Consider the following 15987-nt stretch of genomic DNA (forward strand, 5'->3'; position numbering starts at 1 on the left):
ATGGTGGAAGGCAGTGCAGCCAACTCACAGCAATCAGTAACAGGGTCAGCAAATCCTCCCAGCATCTGTATTCCTGGTCAGGACCCTTCAGAGCTGTCTCCAACCAAACAAGTGCCCCAAACACCAGGGGATAACACTGCCTGTATTTAAGGAGTTTTGTTTTCATCCCATGTGGAGCCGGGCGTTGCCTGGTGCTGAAGGTAACTTCTTTCTGCTGGGCACTTGCAGCTGGGGGAGGCAGTGCTAGTGCCTTGAGAGCACAGCTCTGGAGTGCGGAGATGCACCCAAGGAGGAAGCTGTGGTTTCAAAACTTCTGAGAAACCATCATAGGCAATAATAAGCCTAATACAAAGCCAGTTACCTACTATTTTTAGAAAGCCTTTGACAGCATTCCCCCTTCAAACCCAAGGATATTTATTCATTATATTCTAAATCAGCTCACTTACCCTAGGGTTGATTCACATGTCAGAGGCGCATAATGTTATCAGCCTAACATTGGTGATGGCACTTCCCATACCAGCCTTCATCACAGAGTTATTGACTGGTGCAGGTTGCAGACAGGTCACAGGCAATCAATAGTGGCAGTGCCTTTAGTGACAATTAAGTGCTAAGTGTGCACTGGGCAGGATGACACAAGTTTTGGAAATATTCAGGTCACTGCAAAGTATTGATAGCAATAAATCCACATGTTCCCGATGCAGTGGGAGCCACCTGGTTGGCAAACAACTTGTCCTGTGCATAAAGGGAGCATCAAAGTGAGGAAAAGACAGTCAGCCAGGGTGTGCTTAACAGCTGAGATGCGAAGGGTCTGTTGCTCCATCGCTCGGCATGTGCAGCCCTGTACAGCGGTTGCTGAGTGGAATGGCCTTGGTTTATCTCTGCTTTGCAGAGGTGTAAACAGGCAGGGGACGAACCAGCAGTGGAAAATCAGGCTGTTCAGCATCGGAACCTCGCTTGGGCCTAGGACTCTCCACCAAAGTCCTGGAGAGGTGCACAGAGCTATGTACAACCTCCTCCAAACTAGATTTACTCTTTATTTTTAAAAGCTTTGAGGCCCAGGGCCAAATTCAGAGATGGTGCTCTGCGCGGCATAAAGTTAATATTCCCCTTACTGCCTCTCTCTCCCCATTTCAGAGGCTATTTTAAGCTGGGAGTTACTTTAACTTGCACCTTTTCTTCAGTGCATAAATTACACTTATTTAGCTCGCTTTATGCATCAGCAGGCAGGGTGTAAGAAGTGCCCAGGGAGTCTTAGCAAACCTGAGAGGCTTTGAATGCTGCTGCCTTAGACAGCACCACTGAATTTGCCCCGTGGCATCCCAGGTTGCTGCGAGCATCGTGACCGAAAGGGCCAAGACGTGATATGGATGTGGTTATCGCCCTTCTCCTGCTTTTCTGACCCATCTGAATAGCCCATGGTGTCCTGGCCAGACTCACACAGTTTGTCTGGGGGTTCGGTAGGGGTAAAGCAGAGCCTGCTGAGGCTGCCGTCTGTAGGGCTCTTGCAGGCTGCCCAGGGAAGCGTGGAAGGGCCACCAAGGCTGTACCGTCACACAGCTGGCGTGCGTGGGCTTCACAGGTACCTGTACTGAAAAGGGGAGAGAGAGCTTCCAAGTGTGTGAACCAGTCTCGGACATCTTTCTGCTGGAGGAGAAAACGTCTAGATAGAGCAGATGGCAGGAGCCGTGCCAAGCAGGCGTTAGTAGCACAGGGGTACACGGCTGCCTTAGCGTGGCCTCTGCCAACAAAAACTGCAGGTTACTGGAGCCTTCCACTCCCTGCATGCACCAGCAAAGCCCAAACCAGAGCAGGAGCTCCAGTGGCCAGGGGTGCCACACAACTCTGCTGTGGCCCGGGAATGCCCGTCTCTCTGGTGGCAAGCGATGCAATGCTCAGAGACAGGTTACAGCAAGCAGGGAAATCTTATGCAAGGCTGGGGAATGAGACAAGTGTGTGAGTGCCAGCAGCGGCGTGGTGGGACTCAGAGCAGGGAGGTGCACTGGATGTGCTCCTCAAATCGCTGCAGGCAGCTGCAGGAAAGGGAAGGCAGCATTTGCAACACACCACTGCAACCCTTTGCAGTGCAGGCACACCATGTGGTCAACTGTCTGTTGTACCTGGCTCACAGTATATCGGGGTGGAAATGCTTGTTAATTAAGGCTACACCGGTGTGTCATGCTTCTGCTGTAGTTCAGCAGTGCTGTTACTGATCTGGCTTCCCAACACAGCTGTGTGTTCTGCTGTGCTCTTCTCTATCAGTGTAACAGCTCCGACCCTGCCCTTGTGAAAGTCCCAGTGAGTTTCTTGATCCTGGAAAATATCTTTGGTTTTAAGGGTACAGGATTGTTGCCAGGAGAGACATCATTTTACTGTTATAGCCAGGCCTGAGCTATGCAGCAGAGATGTCAGGGATGAGGCTTTAGTTCCTGCCAGCTCTGGTCAGAGAGGAGAGGGGCAGAGGTGGACCAACCTGTGCTGAGGGATTCGCCCCAAGCTTTTCAATTCTTTGACCTTTCCAACAAAGTTCATCATGACCTTGGGCAAGCTAGCCAACCTTTCAATCCTTGCCTACAAAAGAAAAAAAAAAAAAAAAGGCAACAAATGACACATGATACCCTTTGGTTTAAGGATCCATAACCCCATTTTCCTACCTGGGTGCCCAAGTTACACGCTCCATCTCTCCAGCTGAGTTAATACTTAACCTCTCCTTTGGAGAGGGCACTGTCCACAAGGAGATCTAGAAAGCCACAGCCCTAAGTGTCAGCGAGCGCGAAGCCCTGGGCACCACCAGCCCAGGCAGTGACCCAGCAGGAGCCTAACTGCCCTCTCCCGCTGCCATTTGCAGCCTGTGGTGGGATTTATGTTCAAATTCCCATTCTCTGGAATGTTGTAGGGTGCTCCTGGGGTGTCGCAGGGCAGCAGTGCTGTGTGCCTGTCCCCATGGCTGGTGGCAATCTTGGTGAGGTTTGGTGGAATCCCATAGGGCTGCTCCATCAGCAAACCAAAGAGGGTGAGAGCGTTCCCGTCCCCTCCTGCCCATGCTGGAGTTACCTGTGGGCTGACAGATGTGGAAAAAAATTGGGATGAGTTAAGGTAGATCTCAAAGTATATTTGCAAAAAAACCCCAAAAAACAGGGTGCATTAGGCTTCAAGTTCCAGTGAAAGCAAAAACAATATGGCTTTTAATGCAGGACACATGTCTGCACAGATGCTTGGAATTGATTCCAAGCTAAAACCTCCTTTAAAACTGAGTTGCTTTGCGTGCGCTTCTGTTTTGCAGCAGCTAGTTAAAATGTAGTTAGCTGAACCAAATTAATTCATTCTCCTCCTCAATGTGCATCCTACCTTAAGGTGAAGATAAGGACCCACTCCAGAGGTCTAACTCAGTCCTTTCCAAGGCCAAACCCTGGCTAAAGCCCCATAGTTTTGACCCCGGGATCAGCATTTGCAGCTTACCCTGTGTTTAATTCAGCGTGACAATTCCCAGGCACTCCAACGGACTGGATCGAGCCACGTGACTGCTGAAAGTGCTGCATCAATTCTTTTCTAACTATACCCAAGTTTTAATGTTTAATATTTAAACATGAAAGTTCCTTTTGAGATGTTTAAAGCAGAATTATTAACAGCCCCGTGTAGAACTGACAGGTTAACAGTGCGACAATTAAAAAGAAAGGTTAAATACATTTTCTTTTCAGACCAACTGCTGTTGCCTAAGACTAATAAATCCGCCAAGAGATGGTTTTTACAGAGTGTGAGGGGCTGTGTGTCAGCTTTTATAGGCTTTAGTTTTTCAGAAATCACCACAGTTCTTTTTTCCAGGCAGCTACAGGTTTCAGTCTATATTAAGCAAACAGGGCTTCTTCCAAAGAGTTGTGTGAATTAAGTCAGAAAGAAAAAAAAGTTGGAATATGAAAAAAGCAAAACCTACCATCTGTGGCTTTTAACCATCCAGGCTCACCGTTTGCTCTGCTTTTTTAATTTATCATTATTCTCTGTTGTCGTGGTGGCTTTGAAAACAGAGATGCTGGAAAACAGCAGAAATTCTGCCCTAGGTTCTCTAAGGGATCGGTTCAAGTGCTAAACTCCTGTTTGTCTTTTGGGCAATAGCTGTCCTCGATGGCTGGCAGGACACAGCCCCAGAATAGCAAGGGTGTCCTGCTGGGAGGCAGCTGGCTGCCAGCTGGGACATCCAGGCTGCTAAATGCCACCTGAACCCCTCCCGGTGCTTTGCAGCCAAAGTTTGGATTTTTCAGAAAGACACTTTCCATATATTCGTATGTGTCTAATCACAGAACAGTTAACTTAATTGTGGTTTTCACATGCTCTGTGATTACATGGTGGAATGTATGGCTGCAGGGTCAGAGGCAAAATAGTTTAAAGGGTGACCCTCCAATCACCCAGCGCGAGGTGCCCCTGCTTGAGCTGGGGTGGGACCAGGTGGCCCCCAGAGGTCCCTTCCAGCGTCAACCACTCTGTGAGTCCGCAAAAGGAGGGGCAAGGGGTGTTCATCGGGATAAATCCACCCGTGGCTATTGAACATGAGACCCAAGAACTTCAGCCTTCTGCAGACCCTGGCATTGCTGCGAGACAATGGACGGACAGGCGGAGGGGGATCTAGCTGCCCTTCCCCCCCCCCAGCATTCTCTTCTGGCTTCTCAGACAACACAGGACTCAAGTCCAGCTCAGTCTTACCTTTCTTGTAATTGTATCACTCTTCCAGCTTCTTTTTCAAGCCATGGGAGTCCTTCCTTGCCTCTGATGGACATTGATTTGGCCCCAAATTTGCAACCATGAAAGGTCACGTGACTTACAAGTATAAGGGAATATTTACTTACTCTGTGCTTTTAGCAGGTTAAAAAAAATACTAACTTGTGTTTTAAATGAGTTACCGACAGCAGTAGCGGATGTTACAGATTATTATAAGCACATCAGTGGAAGGTATTATAAGATGGCTATAAGCCATGGTTATAATCAACCTGGGTTTGATTTATTGGACTCTATAGCAACCCATATAAATTGATTAGCCATTTATTAAAATGGCTATTAATCATGGATTATCTCTTTGTACAAATTTAGAAAACTACCTTAGTTACAATGAGACTGAAAGATGGAGAAGTCCAGCATTGAAACTTTGGGGAGACCGCCAGGCTCCTTCTCAGGCTGTATCTTCTCAGCTGCCCCTCCTGCGCGGCTCGCCGGGCCATGCCGCAGTGCCTGTGCCACGAGCGCGGCCCCAGGTACCACCTACCACCTCTGCCCGTGAGGTCCCAGCAGCTGCCTGGAGCTTTCTGTCGTACACGGACACCCCACGCCATGGACACAAGGCAACATCCCCAGTTAGCCTGGGTCGGCCAAGGTATATGATAGAGCAGCTGCAGCTCTGGCAGGCTCCTAACGATCACTGGTCATTAAACCAACTTTGGAGCTGCTGATGCTTCAGAAGCCAAGAACAGAGGGTCCCCTTTTTATTGTTCTTTTTTTTTTTTTTTTTTTTGAAGGTCAGTTTGATGGCATTATAATGGACTTGGGGATACTCTGCTCTCTGCTTCGCCTCTCTCCTATCTGTCAGCCACATGCTCTGGTATCATCTTTTCTGCCTGCAATATATCTTAATGCACCAGTCTGTACTGATCTTCCTCCCTTCCCCGCATCCCCCATGAATATATAACCACCAAATGTGATAGGAAGAAATTACTATTGTAATAAAACCGGTTCATTACATCCTTCTAGTCAGAGGCATTTAATGAGCACCAGGGCTGCCTAATGCTGCTATGTTCCCTTTGAGCCAGCTGCAAATGTAATATGTTTCATCGTATCCTTTAATTTACTCTTTGGAGCTGTGGAAGGAAGCAGGCAAGTCCTTCATGCGGTGGGTACCAGTGGATTAGCCGAGCCATTAAGAAATGCTTTGACCCGCTGCAGCATGGCAGCGTCTTGGGTCTAGCGCAATGGCAGTTGGATTTCCTGTATGGAGCCACTGCATATCCAGATGGTTCAGGGCATCTGAAGAGCTGGGCTAGCCTGCCATATAGACAGCTACTGGGATACCTGGCTCAACAGAGATCAGCACCTCCAGAGAGAGGATTTCTCCCATCCTAAAATAGGTGGTTAAGTTGGAGCGTAGTAAGGGATGATGTGGGTGGACCTAAATCACCGGTGGGGATTGCACATGTAACTTATGGACACCATAAGACCTTCCTTTGTGGTGGTTTGACTAAGATCTTTCCCAATCTCAGGAGCTTTTGTGTTGAGTTAAGCGGGGCATGCATGGTAGATGCAGCAGACAGCAATTTGCAATTCCCTTACAAAAAGCCTCTCCCCAAACCAGGCCTTAGGAATGGAAACCCTTCACTGAATTCAGAATCAGGATGGATTCAATTGCTTTTGCAGATGAAAATGCTGGACAGGTTCCAAAAATTACATTGGTTTGTATTTTCAGAATTAATTTTTCACATTACATTTCACCATGGCATTTGTCATTTAGAGTTTGAGCTCCTTGAAGAAAACAAAACATTTAAGAAACGATTAATAACCCCAATAGGAGCAAAACTCTTCACCTGGAAGGGCAAATAACTATGTGTTGGTTACAGTGTCAAAATCTGGGACTTCATCTCCTTTATTTTCTAATATCTTTTTCAGTTTGATTCAAAGCAACTTGGCCACTGAACACCTTGGTCCTACCCCAACCCCTCCAAGAACCCAACAGGCTGAAGTGCATCTGAAACGTCACCTTGGAAAGCAATGCTGCGTGTCGCGCCCTCAGTGTCCTGTTCCTCCCTCTGAGCATCCATTAACTTTGGCAGGTCCCACGAGACAGCCACCACCCCTGGAATTCCACTACTGCTCTCATGCTGACATCTGGGTTGGTGCTGGGCAACCACTATCGCCTGACTACGAGCACCAGCTAATCCAGGATGCCATCGTATTTCCAGAGTCCCCTGCACCTGGAGAAGCATTTTTTCCAGAAGCCACTGGCAGTCACAGGTGTTCAGCCCATCTCCACACAGCGCAGCCCCGAGCCCCAGGCTCAGGCTGTGTTTGTTTAAAAGCCCCGCAGAGGATGAGCAAAGTCATCTGTCCTAATTCCCGACGGCGCATTTTACCAGCGCAGGGTTTTCTTCACGAGAATATTATTCCTCAATATTTCCTGTTGTTTTCACCCAGCTTGTTTATGGCAAATAGACCCTTGAGATACAGTCCTTTTGTCCGGGAAAGCTTTAATGATCTCAGCGTCATTGTGTTGGCATCAGTTTAATTCCAGCTGCTATAAGCTGGCAAGCTGATGAGAAGAGATGTGTTTATGGGATCTCCGGCTATTTTGCTGTGGTGTGCGGTACTGTGCTAACACAGACTTACAGGGCCTTGCAGGGCCATTAATTAAAGGCACTCTGGAAAGCTATCACTAATCACTTTGCAGGTATCAGAGGGGTGAGCCTTGGGAAAAGTAACCCTGCCCTGCAGCGGGGTGTGTTTCTCTAAGGATGCCACCATTTCCAGGCTGGGATTTGGAGCATCTCCCTGTCAAATCCCTGCTGGCACTGGATTTTATGGCAGCTTTCTCACCTCTGAGCTCTGGTGGCTTTGCCTGGCAGATCATCCTGCCTCACTGAGAGTGCAGCATCATTTTCCATACCCCAGCTGTACAACCCAGTTGTCTCAGGCAATGCCTGGAGCTTTAATTGGGGCTGGATGTGAGGATGAGGATGCTGGAAGGGATTGCATGCAGCTGTATGGTTGCTTGCCGTCATTTAGCTGGGAGTGCATACCATGGTGTGAAAGAGGGTAAACAAAACACATCTTGGCCAATTCTAACCAGTTTGTCCCTGTGAGCCGCACGTGCCAAACCTTGGCTGCTGCCAGGCTTCTCGGAAGGCTTGTCCATGCAGGGACTCGCTGGAAAATTAATTTGAATTAAGCAAAAGCCTGAATTTCCCGTGGATTTGCTAAACTGCATTAAACCCCAATGTGAATTATGTTAAATGAAATTAAAACTACATTAATTTTAAGAACGCTGCCGTGTGTGTTTGAAGAACAGGTTAATCGTCATGGGCATCTCTCTGCAGACAAACCGGGGAGGGGGGGAAGCCAGGAGGCGGGGGCTGTGCAGGCGCCCCCTGCTCATTACAAAATGTGGGAGTCCTCTGGGCAAAAGGATGTGGTTTTCCCACCTTGAAAAGCTGGAGGAGAAGAAGAAAGCACGGTATCTCTGGGCAACGGGCCGTGCCCAGGGTTTAGGTCGGGACCGATGAGGTCTCTCCCCGGAGCTGCCAGGGGCTGAGCACCTGCCGTCCGCTCCCCACGATGCAGAAAGCAGCACAGCTCTATCGCAGCCTCTGAGGAAGGGCAACACAGAGGATTTGCCATGAGAACTCCCTTCCTTAGTCCTAATCCGTGTCACTCTAAGTACAGCGGAGAACCAAATCTGACAGCTGTTTGAGTTTACCCCAGCACAGAAATCTCCATGTGAAACACTCAGGGCTTTTAAGCCCTGTTTATGCCCCAAAGTGAAAGCAGCATTAACTCACCCAGTGCAGAAAACAGCCTTACTGACGTAAATGCACTTATGTGGGGAAGAGGAACAAGCTGTGTTACTAGAAATGACTTTATACCTTCCAACTAAATCCACACTTGCTTTTGTGCTGATACAACTAATAAGCAGTTAATATGCAGTCCCATCAGCACAAGGAATGGCAAAGCCCTGTTTCCTTGAGATCTGCATTTCATGCTTGACTGCGAGCTCCAGTGAAATCTTTTCCTGCCGTTCGAATGGGTTTTTCTAAATTCTCTCCGCCAGTGTGGAGTCTTTGATGTCTGATAAAGTAGAAGCCCACACTATGGCCTGTCATTCGGACAAGAAATGGTGATGGGGCGCATTTATAGGCTTTTTCTCCTCTACGTGACTACTAGTGTGTACAAAAACTTAATTGTATGGGAGCCTGCTTGCTCCTCCATCAAATCCACTTGAAACTGCCAATGGGTTCAAAAATTATTAAGGTCAGAATAAACACGCAGAAACGCACATACATTCATTACATGATCATATGAGCTTAATTTCCTCAGGCAAGCAGGCTAAAAATATCCCACATGCCCAGAATAGGTAATTATACTGGTATAAAAACACTGCAGGGTCGTGCTGGTTCCCTCCACTCTCTGCACAGTTTGAAGCGGTGCCCTGACACATCCAGCGTGCCTCTGCCCACCCCACCTCCCACAGCCAACAAGCATCTTCCACCCAGAAAGGGGAAATGCTGAATTATTGATTTCCATTCGCACGGAGCACAATCCTACCGCACTGTGCTGGGGGTGGGCAAAGATACACTAACCCCCTGAGGTGGCCCGGGGAGATGTCCTTTTAGATCATCTCCTCACACACACACACCCCCCCCTTGAACAAAATGCTTCTGTCAGGCTGGGTTTTGAAAGCAAAGAGCTATAATGATGATGGACGGTTCCAGATCATCGCCTGCAAAGCCACATCCCAGAGAGCTGGCTCTTCTCACCAGGCCACCAAGAGGCTTTGCGAGCGGTTGGCACCAAGCGAACGTGACGCCGACTCGTGGGCAGCTGGAGCTTGGCTGCTGCCTCCATCCCCCGGCCGGGCCCACGGCACTCGCTCCCAGCAGGGTGGGGGATCTCTGTTCAAATGAAGACAAGTTGCACCGCAGCACTACGGAACTTCTTTTCGGGGGGAGGAGAACCATGCACTAGTTAAACTTGGACTCGTGTGACTACTTAAAGATGTGTATGATGATGGTGGAGGAAAGCCCACCAGCACGGTCTAGGTGTCCCCCTTCCCAAAATTAAATTTTTGGGTAGCTAATTAGTCCTCAAATTATTTTTAACCAAAACAAAGTGGTTATTTTTAACCAAAATAAGATGCCTCATGTACAGTTTTGGAGTGTTGAGGCTTTGCTGTCCCTTTTGCCATGCAATCAGGGCTGAGAACAGGCGCTAACGAGAGGAGCAACACCTTCGTTTCACACACCTCATTTCCAGACAGATTTTCCTTTGCCCAGTGACGCTGATGAAGGGTTTGAAGCTCTGGTGGAATGGTGTTACTGCTTTCACTGGAGGCTTTGTGCTCCAGCTGAAGGATCTCTCGGGGCACAATCCTTTCTACCAAGCACAACTGATCCTTTTCTAGGTCCTGAAGCAGTGAGTTCTCCATGGGGGCCAGATCAAAGTTACAATTTGGAGCACTGCAACAGAGGTAATTAGCCTGGCTGTTTAAGGCTATTTCCTCTTAAGTAGGCCTACAAAGAGTAATTAACCCCTTGTGATGAACCACTTCCCCTTAACAACTGCCTCTTGGGCGCCCACATTTAAAACACATCAGGTGCTGGCTGGCTGCATGAGGAACCTTTCCAGTTGCCTGGAGGGAACAGGTTAGGGTGTCTTTTCTTTTAGCAGGGCACATTCACAATTTAAATAAAGCAGATGATAAAAAAAAAATTACAATCTGCAGCATAGCTATCTATGGACAAGATTAAAATTGGACAGGTTGATTATAACCTGTCATAGTTACAAGCTAATGAAATTCCATCGACAGGGCACGAAGGGCCTCGAACCTCCCTGAGACAAGTTTCCAGGCCTTTCATCTGAACTCTAAACTTTGATCATCTGCTGATGAGTTTCTGCTGAGCTCCCGTCAGCCAAAGACAGGCTCATTTCCATCCGCCAGCACGGCACCGGCCGGCAGGATTGAGCGGTTGACAAGTGAAGCGGTAGGCGAAGGTCGGTGTGACAGCTGCGGCGGGTCGGTGCTGGGCACGCCATTCTGGGTGCCGTGCATCCCTGTGAGTGATGCTGTTCCAAGTTCAGCTTTAGCCACCTTTTGCATTTCACTGAGCTGTGCAAGTTCGTTGCCTTGGGGACAACCTGTCCCATGGCTCTGGAAACCCAGCGTGTCAGAAAAGCTTTCTTAAGCCCACGGGGAACTATTTAAGGATGATAAAGCTCAAACTCTGATCTTTTTCTAGGGAATTTTCATGAATCAAGTTATTTCTGAATCTTTTCCTTTAAAAATGAAGGCTAGAAGGAGTCCTCTTGTTTCATCTTTTGCTTGGCAAGGGATTTTTTGCAAGCCAGCTTTTCAGAAAGCTGGATCAGTTTATGTGATCATACAGTTCAACGCAAAAGAGGCTCCAGGTATATGTGTCTAGCGGGGGCAGAGTGTTCAGTTTTGAAAAATCTCAGAGTTGGGTCCATCTTAAGGAACCTTAAGACCAGCCAAGCCCTGTACACTTCAGATCCTCTTTAGTCAAGGAGATCTTTTCATCCCAAAGTGAATTTAATCCCAGTCATCCTATTGCCACCACACCTCCCAGCAGTGACCTCAGCCAGCGGGGAGGCACTCAGAGGCCAGGAGGCTTCCTCCTTGATGATCACTAGTGACACTGCAGCATCAGGTCTTCAGTTTATACTTCAGTTTGGGTCATACACAAACCCACTGTGGATACAGGACAGTTCACTTAGCGGCTCTCCCAGCAACCCTTAGTTTCACCCTTAAATGTTTGGGAGTGGTAATTTATGTGCAGAATGCAAGAACTAATTAGTGTGTCTCTTGCTTTCTGAGAGGGAGCAAAAACCATAGCAAATGACATTCCAGCAAAAATGGGGTCAGCTCAGATTAAACTTTCTTCCCATTTATCTTTGGTCTTTAGCATTAAATTTACCATACATATTAGAAACAAATTTTAATTTTCCACAGCATTGGGCAATATCTTTTCCTTAAAGCCTAAAAGAACATTCATTAGCATCCTCTCCCTCCAGTTCAGTATGACTGTCTCCTCGTTTGCACATAAATGTGAAGTTTGCTGCCTGGGCAACTTGCCTGAACGACATCAAAGTTCCCGTATCAATATGCAACATGCACATATACACGAATGAAACTCCCACCCACGTTCACCTACCTGTCCTTTGCTGTTCTTGTTTCAAAATAGTGTTTCCCAAAACCACTTGCAAGAAGATGCTGCTGACAACACCAGAGCATGAGAAGGGACCTCTAGCAATAGAAGTGTGTGCATCAGTTGAACTTCCTATCTAATTAAAGCAGACTTCCCACCTTGAAGTTAGGTCTTAAAGTTAAGCCACGCCTGAACAGACAATAGCACGAAAAGATATTTGTGAAGGGCAACTCACCCTGTCTGATCAGGTGCTGTGATCGTGAAGGGTCTGCGAGGGGTCATCAGTGTTCAGTAACCTGCTCAGTCCCAAACTGCCCAAAGGTCACTTCAGCCTGAAATAGGCACAGTCTTGTTCCAGTGAACGTCAGATGCATTCGTCCCGCCCAGCTTTAGATATTTTTAAGGCAGGCGACAGTCCTACCGTGACAGCTGGTGGGCACGTGGCTCAGGTGGGCTGTTGGGGGTAACCACCACCGGCTGAGGTGCTCCACACCTTGGAAGTGCTGCTTTCTCTCCAAGTACAGCAGGACTCTGACGGCCATCTCCGATGGAGACAGAGAAACACTGGACTTCTGATGAAGTGAGACGAATTTCGTGCCCATCCCACTGCACACTGCCACATTTTTAATAAATAATTATAGCCCTTTGTATCGCTGTACCTCGAAGCGGGGATCTGGGCCGTAGTGAAGCGTTCCCCGTCTGTACAAGGAAGATAATAGCACTTACTTATCCCCAGGCTTGCTATGAGGATGAATACATCACAGAGAGCTAGATGCTCCGATACTATGGTAATCGGGTGCTATCTCAGCACACCAGAGAGATAAGAGCCTACAAAGTACAGATGGCATTTCAGCTACAAATCCCTGGCCCGGTGGGGCAGAGGCAAAATGTATAAAATGAAAGCTGCCTGCTAGGTTCACGTAACCCTCCATTTTTGAGTCAGTTTTAAGGTATTTTTTTTCTGCTGTAATATCACCATAGGTAGCAACACCCCACTGGAGTGAAGGGACAGCAGCTGTGATGCCAAGGATGATTTTTCCAAAAAGCCAAAACAGCTGTAGCCATTCCAGCCAACACTGACATTTAGCAATGTATTGACCCGCACAACAGCATCCAAACGTTTCCTCTCCTGATTTCAGCAATACTAAAGCAAACAGGAAAATGACAGCAGTTTCTTACCTGGAGCTACCAGGGTGCCAGGTCTTTCCCAGTGGATTGCAATGAACTCTACCAGCAGTGACCTGCCTGTGCAGGATAAAACACAACGTCAGCATCCCTTATCCTAATGTCATCCCCAAGCCTTCTGTACATGAATAAATAGTGAAAAGAGGGCTCAATTTTGGGTGCCAAATGCCCTGATTCTTCCCTTGCAGAAGTGAGATGGGAACACAGAAAAATGATTAGAGGGCTAGATGGTGCTGCACATTTGGAAAGAGAGAAGCCTGGGAGGAGATAGCAGATAGATGAGATAAGCAGCCTGTGCAGAGCTGATGGATAGAGGGGGAGTGCGGTTCTCCTTTACTAGCTCAGTCTTTTAAATATTGATCTGGGAGCTTTCTTGGATCCGTATCAGTGAGCTCTGATTTACGTTCCCACCTCTGACTGCCTTGTGTTCTTTTCCCAGTGGAAACTCAAAGGGCTTGTACCTACAAATACCCATTTTCCACTTGGCCAGCTAGCTGGCAAATGCGAGCACCGCTGCGTGCCAGCTGTGCACAGATGTCCATGGGCTTCGCCATCTGCAGAGTGTGGGACGATGCTTTCGCCCTGCATGGCACAGCAGCTGGAGTGAGTGGAGGACAGGCAGAGAGCACTCCAGACATCCCTAAAGGAAGAATTTAAAAAATTTTCTCCACCCACTGTCCTTTGATCTTCCTCTGACTCGTGGTTCAATCCAAGGAATGTTGTTTAACTTCCTTTATGTGCCATTTCTGCAGGACTATTTGAACTTGAGAAACTGGGTTTTTCTTCTGACTTCAAAGCCAGGTTTAATGACTGTAAAGAGCAGCACAGCTGCGGCACTCCAGGTACAAGATGCCCTGTCTCAGGGATTGTCAGGGAATAATAAAAGCATACATGGTAGAGACATGTTGCAAGTCACCTGCGCTGTAAATAAATGTGCCTGCTGCTCTCAGAATTGACTTCTCTTCATTGTAAGCAGAATGATTCTCTGAATTGAAATGCTTTCATATCTGAAGGGAGGGGATGAAGAGAAAAAAAAATGTTCCCTGAAGATAAAAAGTGTAATAGTCTGTTTTATTTTCCACTTTCCACATCAATAATGAAAAGTTATCCTCCAGGGACAGCTATCAACATGCTCAACCCTACCTCTTACACATCAGCAGCACAAAGTATCCTTCAACGTGGAGGCTGTGATACAAAGCGCCGGGCAGATCAGAGCCGGGGCGAGGGGGGCAGCGGGGCACGGCACAGCCCGCTTCCAGCCGGAGGCTACCAAGTTCCCAACTGGCAAGTGTTACCACTAAGGTCAGGCCTTGAAGTCATGTCTACAAAAGCAAATGGAGGCAGAGTGGCTCTATGAAGAAACCCCAAAAAACTGGGGGAAAAAAAACCCTGCAAAAATTAAATAAATACAGGGAAAAGAAAATGGCAAAAAAATCCAGGCAGAAGCTGTCAAACAAGGGAGCATTTCCTCTTAAGCTAGAAATAAATAATATATAAACGAGGCTTCCTGCTGCTTGGTGATACTAGAGTTGACCAGGGGCTCAAATACCTCAAGGAAATGGTCTTTGTTCACTTGATTTCTTTCTCTGATTACTCCTTTTATCCCTCTGTTTTACCCTTTTACATCAGCTTCTCCCCAGCTCTGTCTGCAGTGACATTATACCCTTCTGGAAAAAATGACACCCCCCTCCAGCTGGACCTGCACTGACTCAGCTATTGCTCAGATTTCTCTTGAACAACTGTTTAGGAGATACTATCTTCAATTTGCCTTCTAGACTGGGAGCGTTAAACATCAGGGAGCAGGATGAAGATGTGATAACCTATGCCAAGGTCATGCAGGGACTCTGTTGCCAAGGTCCTCCTCTACAGGTGAAGATCAATTCATAGGGCCGTTAAGTCCACTCTGACAGCAGATGAGCCCTCCAGCCATCTTCAAGCCTTATTTCCCCTACTTGTATAATGGTCGTCCCCAAAATGGTTTCTTCCAGGAAGGGTGATGCTCACCTGATCCATGTTCAGCATTCCAGACCAGGGAACAACAGCCCCATGCTCTTGGCCTCAGCAAAACTGGAACATGCCTCTATTTTTTGCAAGAGTATAACCTTGGGATTCACAGTCTTCACCACGGCCTGCCCTGTGGTCTCCTTTTTGTCCCCCAGCTGATATTTTTCAGCCCAATGGGTCTCAGAAGCACAGGGACACACCATTAGCGGCCTTGTGCTACTTGGTAAATGCCAGTAAATTCACCAGCAAAAGCAGGCAATCATTCTGGGCAGCTTAATCTTTGACTGCTTAAATTAAGATCTTTTACAAGGGCTTTATTTTCAAGGAAAGAGTGATCAGCTTGTCCTGAAAATGAGATTCTTTTAAAGTGTTTCATCTGCATTACCCGCTTTTGACAAGTTTGACATGATGGAAGTCCTGTTTGAGTACATACTTAGCGGGTTTGATGTAAATTCTGGGCAGGCTTCTCAGGGAATGGATCTTCAAGTTACTCCACAGTCCGTTACCGACAGTGACCCACCTCTTTGCTTTCTGCAAGCAAATAAAACCTGAATTTGTTTTTATATTCTGATCCGTGTGTTTTTCTCTGCAATTAAGTGCTGCTTCTTTTATGGCTGCGTCTAATGCTTCACTGCAAAATATATCATTCTGAAGCAGAAGTGATGGTTTCACACATATCCCTCAGAGTCACCAAGTAGCCAAGAAGCTGTCACACCCGTCGAGCCAAGATGGCACTTGCCTGAGACTTGTTAACCATGAAAGCAAAGCACATCCTATTTTATCAAGGTGAGAGGGAAAGTTAATACCTGCGTGTTCAATAAGGAAGTAACAAAAACAATAACAGCTATCTTGGTGAATAACAATAATGGACACCCTGCAAACAGCCAGGAAA

The 15987-nt window shown here is 47.4% G+C and overlaps 1 long non-coding RNA gene across 2 annotated transcripts in view; it reads left to right on the plus strand.

The window, feature by feature from the left end:
* The window catches only part of LOC130146840 (uncharacterized), a 385493-nt gene extending 377490 nt beyond the window's left edge, over positions 1-8003 (plus strand). For both annotated transcript variants that reach the window (XR_008821029.1, XR_008821030.1), the window contains exon 4: positions 6640-8003. This is a non-coding gene — a long non-coding RNA (uncharacterized LOC130146840). The remainder of the gene's footprint in view (positions 1-6639) is intronic.
* The last annotated feature ends 7984 nt before the right edge of the window (positions 8004-15987 follow it).

Source organism: Falco biarmicus, chromosome 3 (genome assembly GCF_023638135.1).
Source record: "Falco biarmicus isolate bFalBia1 chromosome 3, bFalBia1.pri, whole genome shotgun sequence".
NCBI classification, from domain to species: Eukaryota; Metazoa; Chordata; class Aves; order Falconiformes; family Falconidae; genus Falco; species Falco biarmicus.